Below are 24,612 nucleotides of genomic sequence, written 5' to 3'. Positions count from 1 at the left end.
CATTGTTATAAAACCTTTAAAATCTCTAAACAATCACAAGTAGGGCAGTTCATCACAGTTCATCCATTGCAACTGGATTGATGAAAGGTCACTTACACCTGTAGGCTACATTGTATTTGGGAAAAGCAAAAGGTATCAGCATAATGTTATTTTTTTATTTTTATTTTTTATGTATTTATAAACAAAAACATCTCTGTCAGTTCCATGCCGTTTTCAACAGCTATCAAAAACAAAGGTCATTTTTGGATGGATGGATTTTTTGTGAATGTTTCTTCTTCTACATAAGATTTTAGTCATCTTTAGTTCATGTAATACTTTATTGTCAATGCACAAATTAAGTAACAGTAGTCTGAAACGTTATTGTTAATGCACAAATTAAGTAACAGTAGCCTAGTCTGAAACGAAATGCTGTTTTACATCTAACCAGTGGTGCAAATAACTGACATGTCCAAATGGGCCTTGATGAAATGCGTCGCTAGACTGTTCATACACATTTTAACGGGCCAAAGTTGAAGAGCTTTTGTCCGTTATTGTTAGTGCAAATATAGGCCGATTCATGTTCCCTTGCATTGTTTAACTGAGGTCCATGGCTAGTCTGGCTTTCATCAGACCAAGCTCAATCTTTTAAGAAATCATGTATAGGCAAAACTGTATCAGACCGGTGTAACGTTGGTAAATCTTCCATTGCACAGAATGATTTTGTAGCACGTGCAATAAATGACAGTCGAAAGATACAAACAGTGCTGCTATACATTTGCTTGGTATAACCGCATTTATAGTTTTCTACAAATGCAATAAATCAAATGCCTCCATCACTCAACCAACGCTAACGGTAACATTACCTAGGTTCTTATTGATATTACAAGATTAACGTACCTGCAGTAAAAACCAAGCATGTCCGATAAACATCCTCAGATTTATTTCGGCTTCAAGAAGAAATGGGAATTACACTTCATGTGAACATCGTCCTATCCTTATTAGATGTTCGCTGCGGTAAATTACAGTCCTTGTATGAAGCGTCCATTGTTTTTTCCAATCCACTTTTAACTTCCAACAAAATTACGTCTCACTGCAACGATGCGCCATCTAGTGGACAAACGACTACTTCTCGCCAATACTGAAAATGCAGCCATGATGATGATGAATATTTATTTTGGCTTTCTTTTAATCCTACTGATTTTCATTTTTTACCGGGGGGTCAAATCACAAATGAGTGATTATGAGCCAGGTTGATGTGGGCCCTTGAGACCAACATACCATAAAAGATTCACAGAGAACTGTGTCTGCCCTACCCTCCTTTCGGGGGGTCCAGTCCAGCGGGGGGGCTGCAGATGAAAACGAAAAATGACGGTTCCATGCTATCCATGTGGGGGTACATGCCCACCAAGTTTTGTGTACCCCGGTCTTTCAGTGTCCCGGGAATCCTTGTTGGTGTACGTCACTAAATGTACACATAAATTATTTTATTGTAAGGCCCCCCATGAACGAAAGTACACAAAACTTGGCATGCATTCAGAGGGTGTCATAATGATCCTACACTTTTAATTTCGTGTAGTTTTGACCTTGTCAGCCAGAGATATTGAGATGAAAACACCTAATTTTTTGCTTTTTAATTTTTAACTAGGTGGCGCTATACATGAAATAAGTGGTAATGGGATGGGTTGACATGCCCCCTTAAGACCAACATACAAAAAAAAGGTGGACCTCCTAGGCCCTACGGTTCTCGAGATATTCACAGAAAACTGTCTCCGGCCACCTACAGGCCAGTTGGTGTATAGTAACATAAATTAATTTATTGTGTGGCCCCCCATGAACGGAATTCCACAAAACTTGGCGTGCATACAGAGGGTGTCATAATGATCCTACACTTCCAATTTCGTGCAGTTTTGACTATGTTAGGTCACAGATACCTTCAATTACACCACCTCATTTTTACTTTTTTGTGTTTAACTAGGTGGCGCTATACATGAAATGAGTGGTTATGGAATGGGTTGACATGGCCCCTTGAGATCAACATACAAAAAAAAAAATGGTCCTCCTAAACCCTACGGTTTTCGAGATATTCACAGAAAACTGTGTCTGCCCTACCCTCCTTTCGGGGGGTCCAATTCAGCGGGGGGGGCTACAGATCAAAACGAAAAACGATGGTTCCATGCTATCCATGTGGGGTTACATGTCCACCAAGTTTCGTGTACCACGGGCTTTCAGTGTCCCGGGAATCATTGACGGAAATTTGGGCATGCGAAAAAGAAAAAAAAAAAAAAAAAGAAAATCTGACTAAACCTATATGACCGCCGCTTCGCTGCGCGGCGGTCATAATTATGTGTTACTGTATGTTTGGCTTTTATGTGTCATGTTTGGCATTACATCAGTCATATTGCTAGCCTATTTGTTTAAATATTTTGCACACAGAAGGGTGGAATGTAGCTTATTATAGCTTAAAATCACACCTGCACACTGCAAGCATTCCACAAATATATAATTTAGGCCACCTACATGGATCTATCCTTCTACAATACCCTAAAACGTACCCGCGCTCAAAATAATGTGTCACTCTGAACTGTGATTTCATCCTGGCACATGGTTTTATTAAGCACACAGAAGGGTGGAATGTAGCGTATTATAGCTTAAATCACACCTGCACACTGCAAGCATTCCAAAAATATATCATTTAGGCCACCTACATGGACCCTAAAACGTACCCGCGTTCAAAATAATGCAACGCTGGGGTACAGTGCCTCTCACACCACACCATCAGCAGCACCAGCTGCACCGTCACCACCAGCAGTAGCAGTGGCAGCAGCACCACCATCACCGCCATCAGCAGCAGTATAGTTATGACATGTATATTGTGTTTTACCTTTTCCGATCTGATCTGTAGGGCCAGACAGAAAACTGACAGCAACAGTAATGAGAGGGATTGTTATGGCATACAATGCCTTTTACAACTTGTCTCTAGTAAGTGTTTTCTTATGCTGAGTTATAGAGGAGGCAAACAGAACTTATTATTTTCCTGTTTTCTTGTCTGCTGTGTTACAGTACAGTGGTGTATAATTGTCATACTCTCAGATGGAGGTCTGTGGGGTTAATTTAATATTTTCTCTTCACAATGTAACCCCAATATGCACACCTTCACATCTGCAGAGAAACACCACTGAAGAAGAGGACGACTCTGGGGAGGATTTCATTGTGTAATCATTAAAAAGACAGAATATAAAACAGTTTTTTTTTTTATTGCAACCAACTTTATTGGGAAGAATATGCCTACTGGTCCAGAGCCAATGGTATCAGTTGAGGTAAGACATTGTAGCAAATACGTTTTTGTTTAGCAGGGGGAGAAGCATTAGTTCCTACAGCATGCGCATCTTTCACTTTTGGCTGAATTTTCGGACCAAGCACCTCAACACATCCATATAGTGCTTTTATCTAATATATGCAAGTGTTTTCACATGATATTAACATGATTTGCATGACATCACCCTGCTGGTCAGTTTTGACCTATGCGACAACCCTGCAAAGTACCATCCAGACAGCTATTTGGCTGCATTTTCAGACAGACCGAGCACCTGAAAACATCTATATTGTAGTTTTATCTGATATATGCAAGTGTTTTTGATATGAAATAAATTGATTATGATACAAAGAGGTGTGCTGTACTGAAATATACCCAATTTCACTGATTTTACTTGCTGTGGGAATTTTGATCCACAAGACATCTTCAGAAACTGACGTTTTGAGAGCATATTTTTGACATGCATTGATAAACAAAAGTTCATTAATCATACCCAAACCATTAAAACATCCATATTTTGATTGATTATGATACAAAGAGGTGTGCTGTACTGAAATATACCCAATTTCACTGATCTTGTCTTGTGGATCAAAATTCCCACAGAAGTTATCTTCAGAAACTGACGTTTAGAGAGCATAGTTTTGACATGCATTGATAAACAAAAGTTCTTAAATCATACCCAAACCATTAAATCCATATTTTGATTCTGTATGATACAAAGAGGTGTGCTGTACTGAAATATACCCAATTTTACTGATCTTACCTGCCTTGGCAAGTTTGATGTACTAGACATACTCAAAAACTACAATTCAGACACCCATATGGCCAGATAGGCCTAAGTAAGTGTCAGACTCATTATTTCATGAAATGTTGGCATGTGGCACAAATTTTGATACAGGGAATGTTTGTGTTTGTCAAATTTGAGACCTCTAGCTGCTTGTATGTTGACAGGAGGCGGAGCCAAAGATCAGAAAATCTAGATTTCTAGGGGGCGCTATAGAGTCTGTGAATATGTGAGGTGTGATTTTACTTCGCTCATATATTTTATGTCATACATAGATGTCACGTCAAATTTTGTCTGTCTATGAGGTATGCAAGTTAGAAATGCTAACCCTAGATTTAGATGGTTATAATTTGCATAGGTCAGACAGGCCTTGATAGGATTACACCAGTTAATTCAAGACAGTGCCAGCATGTGGCACATATTTTGATATAGGGGTTGATAACAAACTTGTTTGTCAAATTTGACACCTCCAGCTGCTTGTATGTTGACAGGAGGCGGAGCCAAAGATTGAAAAATCTAGATTTCTAGGGGGCGCTATAGAGTCTGTGAATATGTGACGTGTGATTTTACTACACACTCATATTTTGTGTCACATACGGATGTCACATGCCAAATTTAATCAGTCTAGGGGGTATATAAGTTACAAATGCTAACCCTAGGTTGAGATGTCCTTGATTTGCAAAGGTTAGACAGGCCTTAAGGTTACACCAGCTATTATCAACTAATACCAACATGTGGCACATATATTGATAAGGGTATAAAAAAAAAATTGTTTGTGAGATTTGACACCCCTAGATGCTTCTGTGTTGCCAGGAGGCAGAGCCAAAGATTGGAAGAAAAGGATTTGTAGGGGGTAGAGTCTGTGAATATGAGGGTTGATTCCATTTCACACACATATTTTCTGTCATCCAAGGATGTTACAAGCCAACTTTAACCAGTCTACAATATTATAGTTAGAAATGTGTAATCTTACGCCACCTACAAATCCCATAAACATAACGCACGGCAACGCCTTGAGGCCCCTAACAACTGTTCCAAAGGTGGGATCTCTGAGACACCCACAAAAAAAAACTGTGAAGGAAAAACTTTAAAAAGGTTGACCACTCCCACTTCAGAGGTGGAGTTGTGGGTGGTAGCATGGAGCTACGAGCCTGAAATTCAAGTCAGACCTTCTGCACATGACCCACATGGAGCGTGCAAAGTTTCATCAACAAACTAGCAACCACAACCCTATTCACAACCAAAATGATTACCCTAGCAACCACTTTATTTAGCATAGCAACCACCATATCTACCCTAGCTAAGTAGCCTTAATCATATATTTTTGGATTGCTTGTAGTGTGTAGGTGTGATTTAAGCTGTAATAAGTTATATTCCACCCTCATGTCCATGAAAATCTTTGTTTTTATACCTCACTCATAAAAAAGACCTTAAACTTCTCTCTCTGACCATTCCTCGGAGAACACTTAATTGGTCAATTGCTCCAAAAATGTTGTCTCTGAACAAACACTTTTTACAGGTTAACTCATCTCAGACTCCCCTAATATAAACCTAATTTCTGATTTTGTCCAGACCCATGTACCTTTCAAAATCTTAACCCTAAGTTAGGTTACAAGGAATCCCTATTTATTGCGTAATTAAAGCAAATTAGCAGTGCAAGCAATTATCACAAAATCCATCACATATCAAAATAGCTGTTGCATTGCAGAGAACTGAGTGGAATTTGTTTAAAAATACATTAAACTATATCCTGCATATGCAATATTTCATGAAGTTACAGGAAATCTTGAAGATCAAAGTTCCCACAGCATGCAAGATCAGTGAAATTGGGTTTCTTTACAGCACACCTCTGTGTGTCATAATTAATCAAAATATGGATGTTTTAATGCTTTGGGTATGATTTAAGAACTTCTGTTTATCAATGCATGTGAGAAATATGCTCTGTAAACGTCAGTTTCTAATGATGTCTTGAAGATCAAACATGCCACATAGCAACTTCCTAAGGTGATTTTACAAGCGATAAGACGTGCTCACAGTGCGGCAGAAGGGCCCATTAAGAGTTTATGTGCCATCAACATGATTTGGAAATGTTATTTTATGATAAAAAACAATGGCCATGAATTGCATACAGTAGGTCAGACAGGGTCACACCACAACATTTCATAACATCAGCACATTATTACATTAATACACAGGATTAGATGTTAAAATCCCTTGTGCCAAAATCCAAGGTAAAACACATTCAGAAGCCCCTGCTCAAGTTTAACTTTAAAAAGCACACTACCCACAAATCCGCCAACAAATGGTCACAAGCACAATACAAATGGCCCATCCAACAGCAGTATATAGTATGCTGCATGTCATTGGGGTTATCAAGTGGGCACCCTCATTCACCGATGTTTCGTTAAGTTAGGCCCATGACACCTCATGAAGGCTTAACAGTGAAACCAGCGTCCTGGAGACACTCCCCTCCATGCTGCCACCATATTACCACATTGAAATATCCAGTACCCAAAATACTCTTAACCAGCCCAGGCATGGTCAAGGTTGGCTAGGTTGGTCCGTCCCGTTGATGTGGACTGAACCATCGCCATAAAAAACCCTGGCCAACCAACCATCAACCTAGGCACAGCCCATCAAAAACACAAAACAAATTAGCCAGTTAGCTTAGCCAGTTAGCTTAGGCCCCATCACAAACACAAAACAAATTAGCCAGTTAGCTTACGCCCCATGCTGCCACCATATTACCACAACAAACATCCAAATACCCTTAATCAACCTAGGCATGGTCTAAGTTGGCTAGGTTGGTCCGTCCCGTTGATGCGGACTGAACCATAAACCATAAAAAACCTTAACCAAGTACCATCAACCTAGACACAGTCCATCACAAACACAAAACAAATGAGCCAGTTAGCTTACCTTAGCTTGCGCCCCAGGAAGGGTAATTTCTCCTTACCCACAACCATTCGCTTGCCCGTTCTGCTGCTAAAGACATGTTACTAACCACCTGCCTTAGACTTCGACCACAAATGCCCAATTCAGACAGCAAGCCAATAGCAGATCTGGCCACAAACCCATGTGCACCGATTTCAATAGGCCTTAATCGTGCACTCCAACCTCGCTTAGCTGCCTCCTCTGCTATTTCAGTATATTTAGTTCTCTTCAGCTCATTGGCCACTTCCACTCTGTCTTCCCAAGGAACAGTGAGTTCAATGAAGTAAACTATCTTCTCTGAATCCGACCATAGAATTACGTCGGGTCGTAGCTTAGTACTCACTATATGTGGAGGTACCGCCATCTGCTGGCCAAGATCAACCTTCATTTCCCAGCCCGCCCCATTTTTCAACTGGCCGGTTTTATACCTGGCCTTCGCGGAACAAGGTTTATCCCCCTGACGTACAAAGTTAATTTGCCTTACCTCTTTACTAGCTGCTAATGAATTGACTTCTCTCCTTTTATCCTCTATTGCCGCTGCCACACATTTCAATACCTGGTTATGACGCCACGTATACCGCCCCTGGGTGAGACTTACCTTGCATCCTGATATGGTGGAGACTGCCCACACACGAGCAAAGTATGCATTTATCATCCTCACCAAACCATTGACTTAAATTCTTGGGAGATGGGAGCACATCATATGTAGCACCTAACATAAATCTGATCTTACCAGCTTTCATGCCCCATAGATCTTTCCATTTAATCCGTCTTTTTTCCACCTCTTCCCAGTTCACCCACTGCCCTTGTTTTGCCTGCGACACTGCCTTAGTACATCTTACAGCCTCCTCCTGTCTATGCATTTCCTCCACTACCATTTTCCTCTTTTCTCCTGCAGAAGCCTTACTCCACAAGGTTTTACTTGCACCCACCCCTAGACCCCCCCGCCCGTGCTGCACATGGCCCATTATATCCCTATGCTTCAATGCTGATTGAACTTGCTTAACTGCCTGCTCTGGGTTCCACTTCCTTCCTGCATTAACTGTGGGTGCAACTTTCCTCACCACTGGGTCCTTGGACTGAGTAAGAGTCAATTCCAATCTAGCCTTAGCACACTTAAATTCCTCTGTCAGACTAGATATTGGCAACTCTACAATACCCTTCCCATACAAGGCTACACTGCTTAAGCAGCGTGGGACTCCGAGCCATTTTCTGACAAAGGAGTTGATCATTTTTTCCAACCTCTCTACCTTTGACAGAGGAACTTCATAAACTGTCAATGGCCACATTAGCCGAGGCAACAAACCAGGCAAAGCTTACCTGGCAGCCCTGACTTGTCAATTTTTGCAATACCTTGCCTAGTGACCGGTCTCAAGTCTTCAACCTGTGATTTATCACTAAGGCTTGCATCATACCACCTTCCCAGACTCTTCACTGGTTTCTCCAGAACTGTGGGAATCACCTCCTTATCTATAGCAAACTTCTTATCTGTTGCCTTCCCTTTAACAATTGAGAGACTCCTAGACTTACTTGGTTTCACCTTCATTCTGGCCCATTGCAGATTACTATTTAACTTACCCAGCAACCTGTTGGTGCATGGAACAGTTGACGTCCAGGTTGTCATGTCGTCCATGAAAGCCCGAATCGGGGGGAGGCGTGGCCCTCCCTGCAACTTCTCCCCACCCACTACCCATTTTGAGGCCCTAATGATGACCTCCATTGCCATTGTAAAAGCAAGTGGGGAGATGGTACATCCGGCCATGATTCCTATCTCAAGTTGTTGCCACCCTGTGGTGTAATCAGCTGTAGTAAAACATAATTGAATATCCAGAAAGTATGCTTTTACTAGGTTTTTAATGCTACCTGGGATTCTGAAATAATCAAAGGCCTCCCACAACAAACAATGCGGCACAGACCCAAAAGCATTAGCCAAACCCAGAACACAACGTGCAGGTCTCTCTTCTCACGCTTTGCTAATTGAATTTGGTGCCAAATCATGCTGGTATGCTCTAAGCACCCGGAGAAGCCAGGAATTTCAGCTTTTTGCACCATGGTATCAATTAGTTTATTCCTTTCAAGGTAATTTGTCAGTCTCCGTGACACCACACTGAAGAAAACCTTCCCTTCAACATTATAATACATTGGATAAAAACAGACTTACTTGAGGTTATTTATGTATTTATTTGTTTGTTTGTTTGTTTTAAATGTAGTGGATGGGAGTTGAGGCGTCTGTGCCTTTAAGACACAGTGGCCGTATTGTGTCACACCTGACTGACGTCACTAGATGCGACACTCAGTATACCAATTAAGGGCTCCGGTGTTTCTTTAAAAAGTATGGCGCTGGTACTGCCACTGCAGCGGCAGAGTTTTGTTTGATTGTTTACCGTGTGTCGGTGTTCAATGCGGGTTTCTTCGGCGAGCTGGAGCCTGTGGATATTCGTCTCTTGACTGCAAAGGTATGTTTATGGCTTGTTTTGCTCCGGTTTAGTCATATCACATGATTAAATGGTCTAAAGTTTGCCTCACCCTAGGGTGCAGTTGTTGGCGTTGTGCTTAATAGCATCATTGGCGGTGCTTTTGCTGTCCTTCCCCTTTAGAGCAACCGGAGTGTTTCAGGCCGGAGGCTAGGAGGTTTCTGCCTTTTCGTATCGGTACGTAGCAGTCTTTTATACTGATTGTATCGCCCGTAGCATGATCACATTTGACCCGCTGTAACTGCCCTCATTAGGCTGCTTAGGTTGACTGTATGCCCCTCCCCGTTGCGAGGAAGTCCCTGTAAATCCCCGGTTGCGGTATGTTGCTATCTCAACTTTTAATGATTCTATTTTACTATTACATATGTGCTTATATGTCTCCATTAACCTCTGTTGCACAGGTGGCCTGCGCACTGCAAGTAACTGAGGCTTCCTTCTCCCACTGACTGCTGTTTTGTTTACAGTGAACTATAATACAACTACCTTTTGATCTGCGTCCTTCCCGCGTGCCCAGATCCTCAGCGTGGTAAAGGGTCTGCATGCGTGATTGTGTGGTGCCATTGATTGACTGGGTGTGTGTGTGTGTGCATGCGTAATTGTGAGGTGTGGGGTGCATGTGTATGTGGTTGTGTGTGCATGTGGTTATTTGGTTAGTTTTGTTTGGGTTTGTGTAGTTTCCTCATTTTGTGTGTGTCCTATATATTTTGTTTGTTTTGTCTCTGTATTTTCTTTGTCCTTTTTGTGAAACCCCATTGGTGGCATGTTCCTCCCTATGTCGTGGCGCCTAACACCGTTTCGTCTGCCTGGGTATTTGTAGTGCTTTCTTTCTAACGTGCCTTGCTGTGCCTGTTTGAGGGTGTATTGGTTTGCTGTGCTTAATTTATCTGTCTGTGTAATCCCACTTTTGTTTTATATCCGCCTAATCAGACGGAAAGGGACATCTATCGGCCATAGAGTCCTGGGCCATATGCTGTATAACCGGTGTGGGTTTTGCTGTGTCTTACCCCTTTTCTTTTGTTTCAGGAGTGGAGGCTCTCGGCAGGGAGGCTGGGCCCCTGGTGGTAGGGAATCTGTGTGCCTCACCGTCAGTGCAGTGTAGTGTCACCTTGGTGTGCCGTGTTCACGTGTGGTCTCTTTGACCCCTCTTCCAGATCGCCTCCCTGTGGTAAGCCCTCCCTCCTAGTTTATGTGTTTTCCTATACCCAAAGAACCAGTAGGCCTACTCTAACCAAACCAGTTCTGAGTGTGTGTGTAGCTGCCCCATTTCCATCTGAGTGCTTTTCACGCTTTTACTGTATTATAACTTGACTTTGAGAGGAAAAATAAAGAAAATATTTATTATTGTCATAGAATCCTGTCTCTGCTTCATCCTTGCACGAACCTGTGTGCTTTATGTTCTGGTATCCTTTGTTTAGGCTATCCAGTTTATTTATCCATCTTTTCCTAAGGGTGACCTATGTCCCCTGGGTGGCGTAGTCGACACTTCAAATTCTAATTGGTAACCTGGTCCCGCTACATATACTTGTAGTGTGTAAGTGTGTGCGACCTAATCACAATCCTCCTCATCATCACTGTCATCATCGCCCTCATCATCATCATCAAATATTAGTGTCTCTATCATTGATATGGGGTGGTTGTTATGCCTTGTCGGATCTGAAGCATGCACCTAAAGCATTGCAGTGGCTTGCATTTGTCTCTCCAGCTGTATTCGGCGTTGGATCAAGAGAGCTTTTGGTCCCACCCGCTCTGTGGCATTTATGATAGAGCATATTGAACCATGCTGTTGGTTCAAGTACTCCACAATGTTCTTCATCTCCTCCAGTACCATGCTCTTCTCCTCAGATGCTCTATTCTTCATGTGCATAGCATCAATTCCTCGCCTTTTTAGGGTCCTGGAAATGGTGTCCTCCTCTATCTGCAAGAGCACAAAAGACAGAAGAGTGCTGTCATGACAGTCCTGTTACACTAGAGTTACTTGAGCTATATTCTGTGATTATAACAGTTAACTGTACTTACGACCCCATCCAAGCAACTATACACCACACAAGAGGGATCACATGCCTCTTCAAAAGTAATCTGGGCCGGATACATATTCATCTGTGGTGACCATTCAATTCCACTGTAGAGATGGATTGCCTGTCTTGGCCTTTTATTGCCCTTTGCCACCTGCTTGGATAACCTAATGGCAATTCCCTGCCCATCTGAAACAAAGATGGAAAACAGACACGCAAAGAGAAGCATTAGTTAGTTTACACTTTTCATGACATTTTCATGTGTCAAAGTTTATTGTAATTCACCTTATTCAGCACTGCCCATTTTTTTTAAATTCCACGTTGTCTTTAAACTTTCGGTCGGCTAGCTACGTCTAGTTAGCTTCATTGGGATAATACGGCAGAAGAAGATAGAGAGGCTAACTTGGGAGAAATGATAAATGCCATCAGGAGGTCAGACTGCAATATTGTACTTCGCTACCCAAGGCTATTCAGCCCTACAGAGTGGGTAGACGATGTGGCAGTAGCCGCTGTATCGTATGGAGAAACTCGCAAATCCTTAGCCTTATTGTTTGGTAACTATAGTAACTAGTTTAGAAAGTCATTATAGAACAGCTGCTCCAAAGCCAGTGTTTACCAAACTTCAGATTGGAAAGGTGTATAACAGAAATGTCTTAAGTCACCAAAATCCTTAATAAACGTTCCTAACTTTAGGATGACCCATAACATATGATGCCAGTCATCTCGATAGAGCTCTGTTTTCTCAATGTATCGCAATGGATGTACTGCTCAATCGGAAGTTCGGAGACAATGTGGGCAAAGCTAGCGCCCCCCATGTTTGCGCGCGGAATAAGGTGAATAGGTCAAGTATGGTGTACCAAGTCTGGTATGAGGACTGGTAAACTGTAGTCAATGTCATACAGTAGATGGCTTGTCTCTGTACCAGCCTCTAAAAGTACTTTGTTACAATGGGGGTATACACTGCAGGAATAACTTTCAGTCTCTATTCTCTGACCAATGTTCTTATCATCCACACACACACACACACATACAGAAGTATAACACATAAATGCACACATCATCTTCGTAGCATCTCAACCTCAGCAGAATGCAGTTTACCTGGGTATTTTTTTTTTCAGATGCAGGAGGACTGCTCTCTCTTTAGATGCTTCTCTTATCCTGCCAATCAGTTGACATCTCACCTCTCGGTCCATGTTTTTCAAAGTTGACTGAAAACATAAATCTCTCTCCTTCTGCTAATTCAATGTTTTTTTTCTGAGTTCTCAATCCTACAGTATACAGCAATAAAATGTTGTTTATTATTATTTACACACTTGATCAGACAACTGTAACAGGCAGATTCTGCTTACTTACTCTGCTGCATCCTCCTCATTTAACTGATGAGTCCCAGCTCTACATTAGAAAAAATGAAGCACAACAATTCAGTACACCAGAAAGCGTAATCATCTGGATCAGAGCTATGTACCCTGGCTTCCATGCTGAGGTGAGGCACATTAATAGTGTCCTTAAAGATGGGAGTAATCATAAATAAATGTCATAAATATATTCAACTCTTACTTGAGCTTGTAGAACTTCATCAGTTTGGTGATGTATTCCCTTTTCCATTTAGGGACAGTGTCTGGAGAACAGATACAGACTTTTTTACATGTCTAAGTTATTTTTTTCGTGATTGACCCACACACCTTCGTTGATGGACTATATATACTCACCTTCCGTGATTGACTCAATGTGTAGATGGAGAGGTGAGCATAACTAATACAAGGGGTTTGGCACCTTCATTCAAATAGCAATTTATTATAACACCAGTGGATGAAACAGTTATGTGAGATTATGTGAACTTGTTAGACCCATAGTGTCAACAACAACCCAAAACCTGGTATTTCACAGCTATCCTGGCAACCCAAAATACTGGAAGAATTGCATTGCCACTGTGTATATCAAGTTGAATCTGAAGACATTTACATTAATTGCTTACCGGTACTTGTTGTGTGTGTACTGTGTGTTGGGCTATGTCCATCTTCCCTTTCTTCCATCTCTCAATATCTCTCTCAGAAATCAACACTAGACAACCAAAATCACAGGAAACGAGAGCAGCCAATGTTACTTACCCTACATTGTTACTACTCTCAACTATTGCTTCTTATGAGCATGGTTTACCTGGTGCCTCTTTGATGACAGATGAGATGTCCTCTTCAGCAAGAACTGTTGCATCTCTGTGAAGACATCATTTATCTCAGACCCGAATGTATGAAAATGAAACAATTGAATACAGTAACATACTTAACTACCACCAGTGACTTTTAAAGGCTGTGGTGCAGGTTTTTTTTTTGTCTTTCCTGGCAATTTTCTAGTTGGTAATAAACATTTAAACAATTATCCATTGTATTTGATGTTGTAAAGTATCACAAAAAAGAAATATAATAAGGAAAAGTAGGTGATAGTTTAGCGGTTAGCAACAGGTTTGCGAGCATTCTTATTTCTCCCACAATGCATTCCATGACGTCACATGAGGTACTCGTTGTGGGACGACAGAGGAAAGGCCGCCTTGATACCATTGAGAGAGACGACGATTAACTTAGTGAGAGTAGCAGCTAGTGAGAGAGTAACAGTGTCAGATATATAAGTAAATATAAAGATAGAGATAGCCTAGATAGATAGATATATAGAGGTAGATAGAGATATAGATAGATAGATAGATAGTGAGAGAGAGAGAGAGAGAGAGAGAGATAGCATAGATAGATAGTAGTGAGAGATAGCATAGCATCATAACATAGATAGCTGATGGAGAGAGGGAGAGAGTAGATATATAAATAAATAGATAACATGGTTTACTACTGTGTTTGTGCCAGGTGCAAGAACTCCAGCAAAACTGGACTTAGGGCCCATTGCTTCCCCAAGGACAAAGGGATCTTCCGAAGCTAGGTGCAATTTGTCAAGGTTAGGTGGGCGGATTTTTCAGCTAGCTCTGTCACCGCCTTCTCGAGAATATGCAGCGCGCATTTCAAGGAGGAGGATTACCACTCAGGGGATGCCAAGATGGTCTCACTTGGTTTAAAGAGTGAGAGGATGGCGAAGTTCATTCCTACCGCTGTGCCGTCTGTGCATGCAAACCTCTCTGACTGCCCTGTCCCGAGGTCCAGAGACACCGTCTGCCGCAAGCGAGATATTGTCACGGTAAGCATCATGCTAATGTTCAAAAGCTGCGCGTTAGCTAGCGCTGTGTGTATTTTGCATACCGTGTTCCCTTTGACACAGCCTCCACTACAATCATGATCAGTCTGACATTAGAGGATATTTCGTGATTCACGAAAGTAAATGTCCATATCGTCATGAAAGCATCATGGCTAGCGTTGGGATCAGTGATCATCAAGCAGCTTTCACAACTAAACAGTGTGTTTGTGTTAGACTGCTACGGTTCTCTTTCACATATATTTGGCCATAACCGTGTCACCAGGGCTGTAGTGGAGGCTAACGCAAGTAAACACAGTTTACCCACCTCTGACATTTCAGAAACAGAGTTTATCCACTTCTCACTTCAGAGTTTAGCTACCTCTCAATACAGTAAATGCACTACCTCATAGAGTTTATGCACCACATGCACTCTAGACATTTATTACCACTAGTATTGATGTAAACATTTAACAGTAACCTTCAACATCATCAAATATGTTCTGAATGTCTTTCATGTATTTTTTAAAACATCGAGTAGCGCATATCAGGGTCCACTGTACTGTAATCTTTTTTCTCTTGTATACCCTCTTCGCTGACCTTTTTTATATTTGTTTTCACAAGATGTTGACAGACGCCTCACAGCAGGAGACCATGGACAGTGTGATACTGGGGATCAGCCCTTGCCCACCTCCACTTCTGATGCTGGGACACAGGTGTACCAGGCTGGCTTTAGTCTGTTGGTTTGTGATGTCATCATATTTGAGTGTTATACTGTATTGGTCATGTGTGTTTCATTCAAGTTTCTTTTTTTACATATCTAGGTCGGTGTATCTTTCTTTCTGTCCCTTTCATCTCATTTGGTGGTGGTTCCCTGCATGTTGCATGTTTTGTTTTGTCTTTGTGTGCTGTTGCTTTGTTTTATACTTTGCACAAAATCATTACTTTTTCTCGTCTTTGTAAGTGGTAATAATTGTCGCTGTACCCCATTCAAGGGGTGCTGCATGTCTGCTCCTCTGTCTGTGTGCTTGGATTTTCTTTTTTGTTGTTATTTGCATGAAATTTCTTGTATGTAATTCAAAATAATTTACCAATCATTTTACCTGTGCCTTGTCAACTTCTGTGTGCGGTGTTATCTGGGCTCACTGTGTGTCTGCTTGATGTGCTTTTGCATGTATCACTGCATGTATGCATGCATGAAATATCATGGGTTTGTGTGTGAGAAAGGGAACCATCAGCTGACCCTCAGGTAAGACCACAATATTGCACACGTTTCGCGTCTAGCCCTTCATCAGTGTTCCTTGTATGTTTTGTGCCTAACCATTTTTTTATAGAGATTTGTTTACTTCCAACCTGTGTCTTTGTCCTTGTTCAGTAAATGTTTAAATGTTCAGTAACCATTACAAGCAATGCCAATAAACTGTTTTTTTTTTTTATCAAAATTCATGTGTTCTGTGTACTTTATAACATTTTAAGGGCAATGGAGCGATCACAACAGAATAAGCATAACAATTCTTTTTATTCATTTTCATCTAAATGAGGCCATTGAAAGCCCTGATAGGTCTGGTCACCACTTTGGAATTGTTGTCTGATGGTTGAAACCACACAAGAGGGTAGAGGCTTCCTTATACTCCTGCCTAAAACCCCATAAGCCCAGCGTATAGCCTGCCTGTACACAGTGTACCGGTATTGCATAGGGATAAGTAGGAAAGATTGTTCAGTTTAAAACTCTTTGAGTAGGTTGAAGACGTCATTTTAAGCCTGTGTCTTATGCATGTTTATTGTGTATGCAACACATCTCTCTCCTATAACTGTTGGTTCAAAGAACTCAGTGTAAAAAGATTGGTAAAGTAAACATAAACCATGAGCATACTCGTGCGTGCTGGCTTGAAGGGGACCATGATCTTGCCTGAAGTGTGAGTATGCTATGTGTAGCACAAACGGATTCAGGCAGTATGCCTCAAATCCAGGACGCTATGTAAGGCACGTTATTTGCTGGCCGCGGGGTGAGCTCCTCGACCAGCGACCAAAACGCGCCCTCCCTACAACACAAGCTCTCCACCACAGTTTCCATGGGACGACACCGCCCACACAGACACCAATTTGCTAAACACAGCGACACAGACACGCTTATTACTCTCTCCCGGTAAGCGGTACCCTGACGGTGTCAATGACAATGTCAATCACGGGGAAAACTAGCACTATAATCACACTGAAGACACGACCAGCCTACTCGGCGTCGGCTACGTTTGCAAACAACATTTTCACCGGAGAAAGAGTAGTTCTAGCCTGAAAGCTTAGAAATAAACACTAGGGGTTCACAGGTGGGTCAAGCTACATCTAGCATAGCCTTCTATTTCTAGAACTTCTGACTAAGTTTAGGGTACTTCTGAGCCAACGACATAGTCACTGTCACTAGATATAAAGAAAACGTTGACTTTCACTCGACAGTAAAAAAAATTGTTATTGTAGGCCTACCCACTGCTATTCATAGACTAGCTCCAGCGCTCGTTGCTGCTAGCAACTCACCAGGACACTTCACCAACTCTCCAGTGATTCTCCTCTGACCATGCATTAATTTCTCTTTGATGGCCATCAGCTGTCGGTATTTCCTCATTCGCCCTCACACGTCTAACAGGTTCCAAATTATATGGGCCATCATAAATGTTAACTGTGGGTCTTGCCTAATCTTCCTCATCCCAGTTAGACAGTGCTAGTAGTAGCTGCTATAAGGCTGAGGCTACTTCCACCAAAGATCTTTTTTTTTTTTTAAGTATAGGCCTATTTTTTGGGCTTTTTGCCTTTATTTGTATAGGACAGTGAATAGTGAGACAGTAAGTAAGTGGGAGAGAGAGATGGGGTGGGACAGGGATATGACCGCAGGTCGGATTCCTTCTTATCTCTGCTTCCACCGATAGACTGTAAAAAATAGCTTCCACCACGTCTACCTCATATGACGTCATCGCCGAATAAATAAAAAATAACCGTTACTAACCAAAAACTACAAAAACTGGACTTTAACACCATTTTGGAGACATATCTAACTTTATATACATATCTTGAGTGCTTAATGTACCCATTAATTGAAAGTGTTGTTTAACCTGCACCACAGCCTTTAAACATTTTTACTGAGAACATCTTATACGGTGAACAAACCCATGTCAGTTGATTTCCTTCGACCGTAATGGAGAAGCCCATCTGTGAGCAAGTCCAGAGATGGGGTCATCTCCTTTGTGACCCTAGCAAACCGTCGAAGGAAGGACCACAGCCTCTCCATTCCCTCCCCATCTGTAAGACCATACCCGTCAAGACGTCTGGTGCTGTACTTGACTTCGGACTGACTGACACTTTTGAACGGTGGTAGTTTTTAGTCAAGTCAAGTCAGGTCAATTTTATTTAGTATAGCGCATTTAACATGCACAGAGAGCAACCCAAAGCGCTCCACATACAGTACAAGACATTGACACAAAACAAAAGACAATAAGACAAAAGATGCTTCCGTGTTCTGAGTGTGGCCCAATAACCAGGACTGCGTTAGCCTATAGCCTACCTCCTTTAGTAGCCAAGGCTAAGCCATAAAAGCGTGACCCCAGATCTAACCAGTTTTGCAAATGCACAAATCATAATACCAAATGCATGTGTGCAACACAAGGCAACGTAGACTAACACATCACCACCTTTCCCGATTTAAATTCTTCGTTTTAGCCCATCCCTGCTCAGTAATTTCCGTTTCAGGAAACGTACACTAACACATCTCACCACCTTTCCCGATTTAAATTCTTCGTTTTAGCCCGTCCCTGCTCGGTAATTTCCGTTTCTGGTTGGATTCTGGGATCCCAATATGTTTGTATCGTGGTCAACCATGTGAATCGATGATAACAGCCTTCTGAACCTGCTAGAAGGTGTAGATGGCCCCTTCTAACCCATAACTATGAGGCTGATTACGATTGATAACGCCCATTCAATCGAGTGATAACGTTCGAGTGATAACGCCTCTAGAGGGACCTGTGCTCACTGCCCAGCACCATAGAGCTCAATTGGCATTTGCCATAGAATACAAAATTGGCAGGTCTGCCACTAGCGCCCTGTGCTTTTTACAGATGAGAGCAAGTTTATCCTGAGCACATGTAACAGACGTGAAAGGGTTTGGAGATGTCGTGGAGAACGTTGTGATGCCTGCAACATCATTCAGCAGGAGCAGTTTGGTGGTGGGTCAGTGATGGTCTAGGGAGGCATATATGCTTGGAGGGATACAGAGACCTCTACAGGCAAGACAACGGCACCCTCACTGCTCTTAAGTATTGGGATGGAATCTTCAGAACCATTGTCCGACCTTATACTGGTGCAGTGGGCCCTGGGTTCCTCCTGGTGCACAACAATGGCAATGACGAACTCCTGAGTACCATTTTGAGTTTCTGTGATGAAAGTTAGGCAAAATGGACTAGCCTCATTTTTCACTTTGATTTTCGAGGGGTCTATGAATTCAACCCTCTGTATAGGTTGATCCTTTTCATTTCCAAAAAAATGATGTGGCATCCTTTCATTACTAGTGACACCTATGTAGTCACAAAGCCAGAACTGAGAGACTCAGGAGAAGTTTTTATCCCCAGGCCATCCGAACTCTGAACTCACACTAGACTGACTTTGCACTCATTCACTCCTCAGCACTCATGACCCCCCCCCTCCCCCCACTCACACACACCTACATTTATAGCACTTTTACATCCCTCTCCCTATGCTACAGACCTTTTATTTATTTTCTTATTCAATCACACGTCAAAACACACACACACACACACATATCTGACTTTCTCCAACTTTTGCACATCTCCATAGAACTTTTTATTTATTATTTTTGATTTCTCCTCCATCTATCTACCCATGTCCTTGATTGCCTAGCCTTTCTGACCCCCCCATCCCCAACACACACAAAAAACACACACACTTACATCATCACTGTCATCATCTCACATACATACAGCACACTGCTTGCTACAGTAAGCCTCCTCTACATACTTGCTGCACACTGCCCCCCCTCCCCCCCACATACGCAGCACATTGTCTTCAGGATCTTCTCCAACACACATCCTCTACATACTTACAGCACACTGCCCCCACCTACCCACACACACACTACACACACACACACACAGTCACTCCTCCACTCCCCTCCTGCCCACACACACATCTTCACTGTCATCACTCACATACATCATACATACAGTACTCTGCTTGCAATAGTAAGTCCCTTCACCATACTTGCAGTACACTGCCCCCCCCCCACATACACAGCACATTATTTCATCAGGAAGCTTCTCCAATACACATATTGCACACTGCCCTCTCCCCACATATACAGCACACTATCCCATCTCCCTTGTCATCCTCCCAACACACATACCAAGACCCCTGGCAGTTGGGTTAGCCCCTTGAGCCGTGGATCTGCCCAAGGTTTCTTCCTTGGAAAGGGAGTTTTTCCTTGCCCCCAGGAGGCACGGGGGACGTGGGGGATATGTCCCACGCAGTGCTGAAGAGACAGCCGTCGTCCCCCTCACTTTTGATAAGGAAAAAAAGCCTTATAGGTACGTTAAATAAATAATAACATATAGGATTTGCGCTAACTGTAAAACTCCCCATTAACAGCATATCATCATTAACCACAGCCATCTACAGTACTGTAAGACTGCACAATCTCATATTCACTCTGTTGGATATCTGAAGCCAGTTTGTCTACTAACAATCATAAAATAATCCAGGCTACTTGCTTAGCATAAATCATTTATCGTCATCTTTATTTGAGGCAGGCTGGTATTCGAGGCAGGCTTTAGACATGCATTTTGTTTGGAGCGGCATGCATACCCGTAGGCTATCAAAAGCATTTTCGGTTTGGTTTGGGATTTAATGTACTTTTGGACTGTTTGATTATATTGCTAAATGTTGGGACTGATGGGTACTGAAATCTGGAAGATATTTGATGGTTCACTGTTAAGTTTCATGCAGTTGAAAAAGTGTCGGGATTTCCACTGCTGTTTATTGCGAAACAAGGCAGCCCTTCATTGAATAGGGGAAGTGCTGTAATGGAAACCTTTTTGCGTAGCCAAGTAGCCTAAATTGAGTTATTGTTTAATTATGCATGATTTAGTTTTTTTTTTTTAAAATAAAATTCGTAGGCTGTAATGCCTTGAGTCGCAACAATTGTGTTTAAATGTAGTAGGCTTCAGCCTCTGGCAATTAGCTCGAAAGGGGCGGCAAGAGAATGAGCTTGAGAACGTGTGTTGGAGACCCATGGTAGGAAAACGACTTTTCTTTGCCAACCGTAGGCTATTAATCCAACCAACATAATACAATACAATACAACAAATAATAAAATATTAAGAAGAGGTTATTTCATTGACTTAAATCGAACAATGTCTTCTAGTGGACTGATGGCAATTGTTGGTATGGTAGGCAATTGTTACCCCGTCTTGTATATGGGAACCTGCCTTTATTTGTCCTGCTATAAATAGAATCAATCCCGGGCATAATTTGAGGATTTATGGTAGCCTAGTGCTCAACTCCTCCTGCTCAACATGATGTTAGCTGTTATGTTTATGATAACAAACTCAACTAGCCTACTTATCAACTCGTTTTCACGAGCCTAACTATAAAATACAAGTCTATCAACGTTTTTGATAGACATTTATTTCAAACATAATTTCAAGACACAAATTGGATACTTCAGTTATCTTGGTGCATAAATCCCAGAAAGTAGGCTACCACACCCCAGAGTGATGGGCCTAGCGTTCTTATGCGTTCAGTGTGGGGTATAAACAAGCTGAGAATTTAGCGGTGTCACGTCTGCCTGTCACAGACGTGGGGAGCTCTTTGAAGTTTGGGATAATGTGATACAGTCACTACAGTAACAGTATTTTATTTTACTTCTTATGTAATTTTTTTTTTTTTCAATTTTATAAATTATTTGTTTAAATGCTGTTTGAACAAACAGTTGATTATATAGGCTATCTGTGTGTTCTGGACTGGTAACTTGTTAAGCCAACACTTGTTAAGTTCTAACGTTGCATAAATATTAACTGCAAACACAGAGTGGAGAGTTGATTTGGTTTATACCAGACAATTTAAGTAGGCCTAACTAGGCTATTTGATCATGTAGTCTATGTTTGGATCATAGGCATGATGATTCATTCATGGCTTCATAAAATATCAACATCCCATGTTGCTTTTTTCTACCATTAGCCCAAGTAGTGACCAGTATTCTCCTTGTTGGTGCCCCCCCAGTCCCAATCCTCACCCACCTTTCTTATGCAGCCCTTGCCACCCCCCCCCCCCCATAAATGCACAAATAGGCTGGCACCAGACATAATTTCACTGCATTTCTTACTTCCAGTAACTATATGCATGTGACAATAAACTTCCTTGTATCCTTGTATCCTTGTAATGCATACCCAGTCCATGTCGGTATAGATATCCAGCATGATATTTTTTTCCCATTGAGATGTGTTCCTTTAATGTGTGTGTGTGTGTGTGTGTGTGTGTGAAATCCAAACGACCTGTAGTTTTTGCATTTAGATCTGCCAAAATGTTGGACTTTTTTCTAGCGACCTTGACCTACTCTATGATGTTGACAGTTGATAGTAATATTAATGTTGGGCAGCCGTGGCCTACTGGTTAGCACTTCTGACTTGTAACCGGAGGGTTGCCTGAAGTGCCCTTGAGCGAGGCACCTAAGGGCTATTTCAAGACACCACATTTTAGATGAGTTGGGGACGTAATTGTCCATTCACATTGGCCGTTCTGTGCATTATCTTTCATTTTCGAAACAGGGTGGCTGCATGGGCTCTGGCTCCAGTCATTATTGTGGCTACTGGCTATTATTGGCTTGATTTGGTCATGAGCCCTGGATCATAGAGCACTGGATGAGATGGCAAACAATAAAATAAAAAAACAAATAGACTCATAGACTGTAGAAATGCGCTACACATGGCACTAAAACTTGAATAGTTTATTTATAGTTCGACTACGGATATTTCACATCATGTTCAAATAAAAAGTGACAGCCCTAAGCCGACTCCCTGCATAGAGAGCTGACATGACTTTGGATTACAGTAAATGCATCTTTTAAAAATGAGCGTAGCCTAGCACCTATTACTGAACAATGCTGAAATGAAATCGCGAAACCCAGAGCCTAAAAGGTATCCATCTACAAAGCTCTGGCGAAACCCAGTAACACTTGTTGATCAAGATGCATTCTCGCCTGTTTCGTATATAATGCGTTATCAATGATGATAATGATAATAATAAAAGGAATGTAGCCTACCTCTCCCAGGTGCACTCATTATCACCTACTCCTGAACAATGCTGAACTCAATCTCGAAACTCGCCTGTCAACACCGGATAATGCATTATCATAATATTTGAAGGAATGTAACCTAGGCTACCTCTCGCTCTAGATGCACCCATTATCACAGTGAGATATTAACACATTATGAACACAAAGAGTTAGGCTACTTCAAAACTTTTATTGACACGTCATAATTACAGGTTTTTGGTTCATACTTTTTGGTATGAGGCAGGTGTGAAGACTCAATACAAATTTAACTGAGGACATCTGTACGCACAACTAGGGTTGGGTATCGTTTCAATTTGAACGATTCCAATTCCGATTTCTTATTTCGATTCCAGTTCCTAGCGATTCTCGATTCCGATTTTTTTAAGGGCAGGGTCAAAAAAAGTTTAGGATATTTTAAATGAGCTAGCTAACCAACAGTCTTTCTCAGGGTATCTGCACATTTTCCAAGTGCAAATTTAAAGACTTTTTAAGACCTTTTCAAGATATCTAAATGAAAATTAAGACTATACCACGACAAAAAGATATATATGACTGTTTATGCAATAGTTTTGTTTTCCTACTAATTTTAACCCCACCCCATTTTGGATGTCTACAGAAGTTACCAAATATATTTTGGCGAAAGAAAAATAATTGTGTGTGAATTACCTTCACAGCTATAAATGCGCAATTTTAGGGTCTGGGCTGCTTGCTTTTGAAACTGGCTGTACATATTTGGTTTTGCTTAATGCTGAGGCTGACTGTTCTTCACCTGTGTCTGTAGTAGCCTAGGGCTACTTGCCAAAGACATGTGCACTGGACTGGATTCCCTTCAATATTTTTTTCAAAGTTAGACTAAGCTATTTACATATTTTAATAAGCCTACTTTATATAATTAACTATGCAAACAGATCAACTTAACATATGCAGCATTTTCTCCTGATTGCGAAGCACTGCACATAATTTGACCAGCAGTCTTCGGCGTCCATAGTTTGTGAAACAATGCTGCGTCCGAGCAAAGACTTTAGATGCCAAGCGCAACTCCAAAAAGGAGAACAAATGAGCTTCTGGCTTGAGGCTGCGCCGGACGCCGGACAGGGCTTTTAAAATCCATAGGCTATGTCCGGCCTAAATTCGAACATATGGCCAACCTATCGCTAACTGGCTTACCAACTCTTTCTCCCGCTCATTCTACCATAGGCTCTCTCATTCCACGTAGGCTACCTGTCCATCTCTCAGGCCTCAACTACACCACGAAAACGTCAGGCATATTATTTTGTACATAGGCCTACTGTATTATTACCGTTTTCACACCTTTAACCAAACCCGTGAAAAACATCTTCACTCTGCAACCACTACCACTACCACTACTCTTCCTCCCGTAGCCTAATAGCCTAGTCACTTATACAATTGCGTTTTAAATACACAAAACTGGATGGAGACATCACTCGCTCTCTTGCACTCGCTGGCGGTCCCATATCCACATTTAATACCTCTCTTTCGAAAATTCAGTTGTATTTAAGACTTAAGGATCTGCGGGAACTCTGCTTTCTGAATGAAATAGTCTGACATTCTCCATGAATTTTAATTCTATGAACTATGCGCTTATTCGTTTGTTTTCAGCC

General features: G+C 41.7%; 3 long non-coding RNA genes across 3 annotated transcripts; 2 read left to right on the top strand and 1 right to left on the bottom strand.

Annotated features, from left to right (window-relative positions):
- Positions 1 to 2,441: 2,441 nt before the first annotated feature.
- LOC121695821 lies at positions 2,442 to 22,673 on the top strand. The gene is made up of 3 exons (XR_006026173.1): positions 2,442 to 2,527; positions 12,338 to 12,342; positions 22,663 to 22,673. It is a non-coding gene; the product is annotated as an uncharacterized LOC121695821 (long non-coding RNA).
- LOC121695816 lies at positions 11,274 to 12,723 on the bottom strand. The gene is made up of 3 exons (XR_006026171.1): positions 12,595 to 12,723; positions 11,501 to 11,685; positions 11,274 to 11,399 (listed from the first exon to the last, which is right to left on the bottom strand). It is a non-coding gene; the product is annotated as an uncharacterized LOC121695816 (long non-coding RNA).
- On the top strand, positions 13,975 to 16,095 carry LOC121695741. Its single transcript, XR_006026150.1, has 2 exons — positions 13,975 to 14,670; positions 15,289 to 16,095. It is a non-coding gene; the product is annotated as an uncharacterized LOC121695741 (long non-coding RNA).
- Positions 22,674 to 24,612: the final 1,939 nt, after the last annotated feature.

This window comes from Alosa sapidissima, chromosome 2 (assembly GCF_018492685.1).
Source record: "Alosa sapidissima isolate fAloSap1 chromosome 2, fAloSap1.pri, whole genome shotgun sequence".
Classification (NCBI taxonomy): Eukaryota; Metazoa; Chordata; class Actinopteri; order Clupeiformes; family Clupeidae; genus Alosa; species Alosa sapidissima.
Note: the sequence above shows the minus strand (reverse complement) of the source record. Positions and strands in the feature narration are given on the sequence as shown.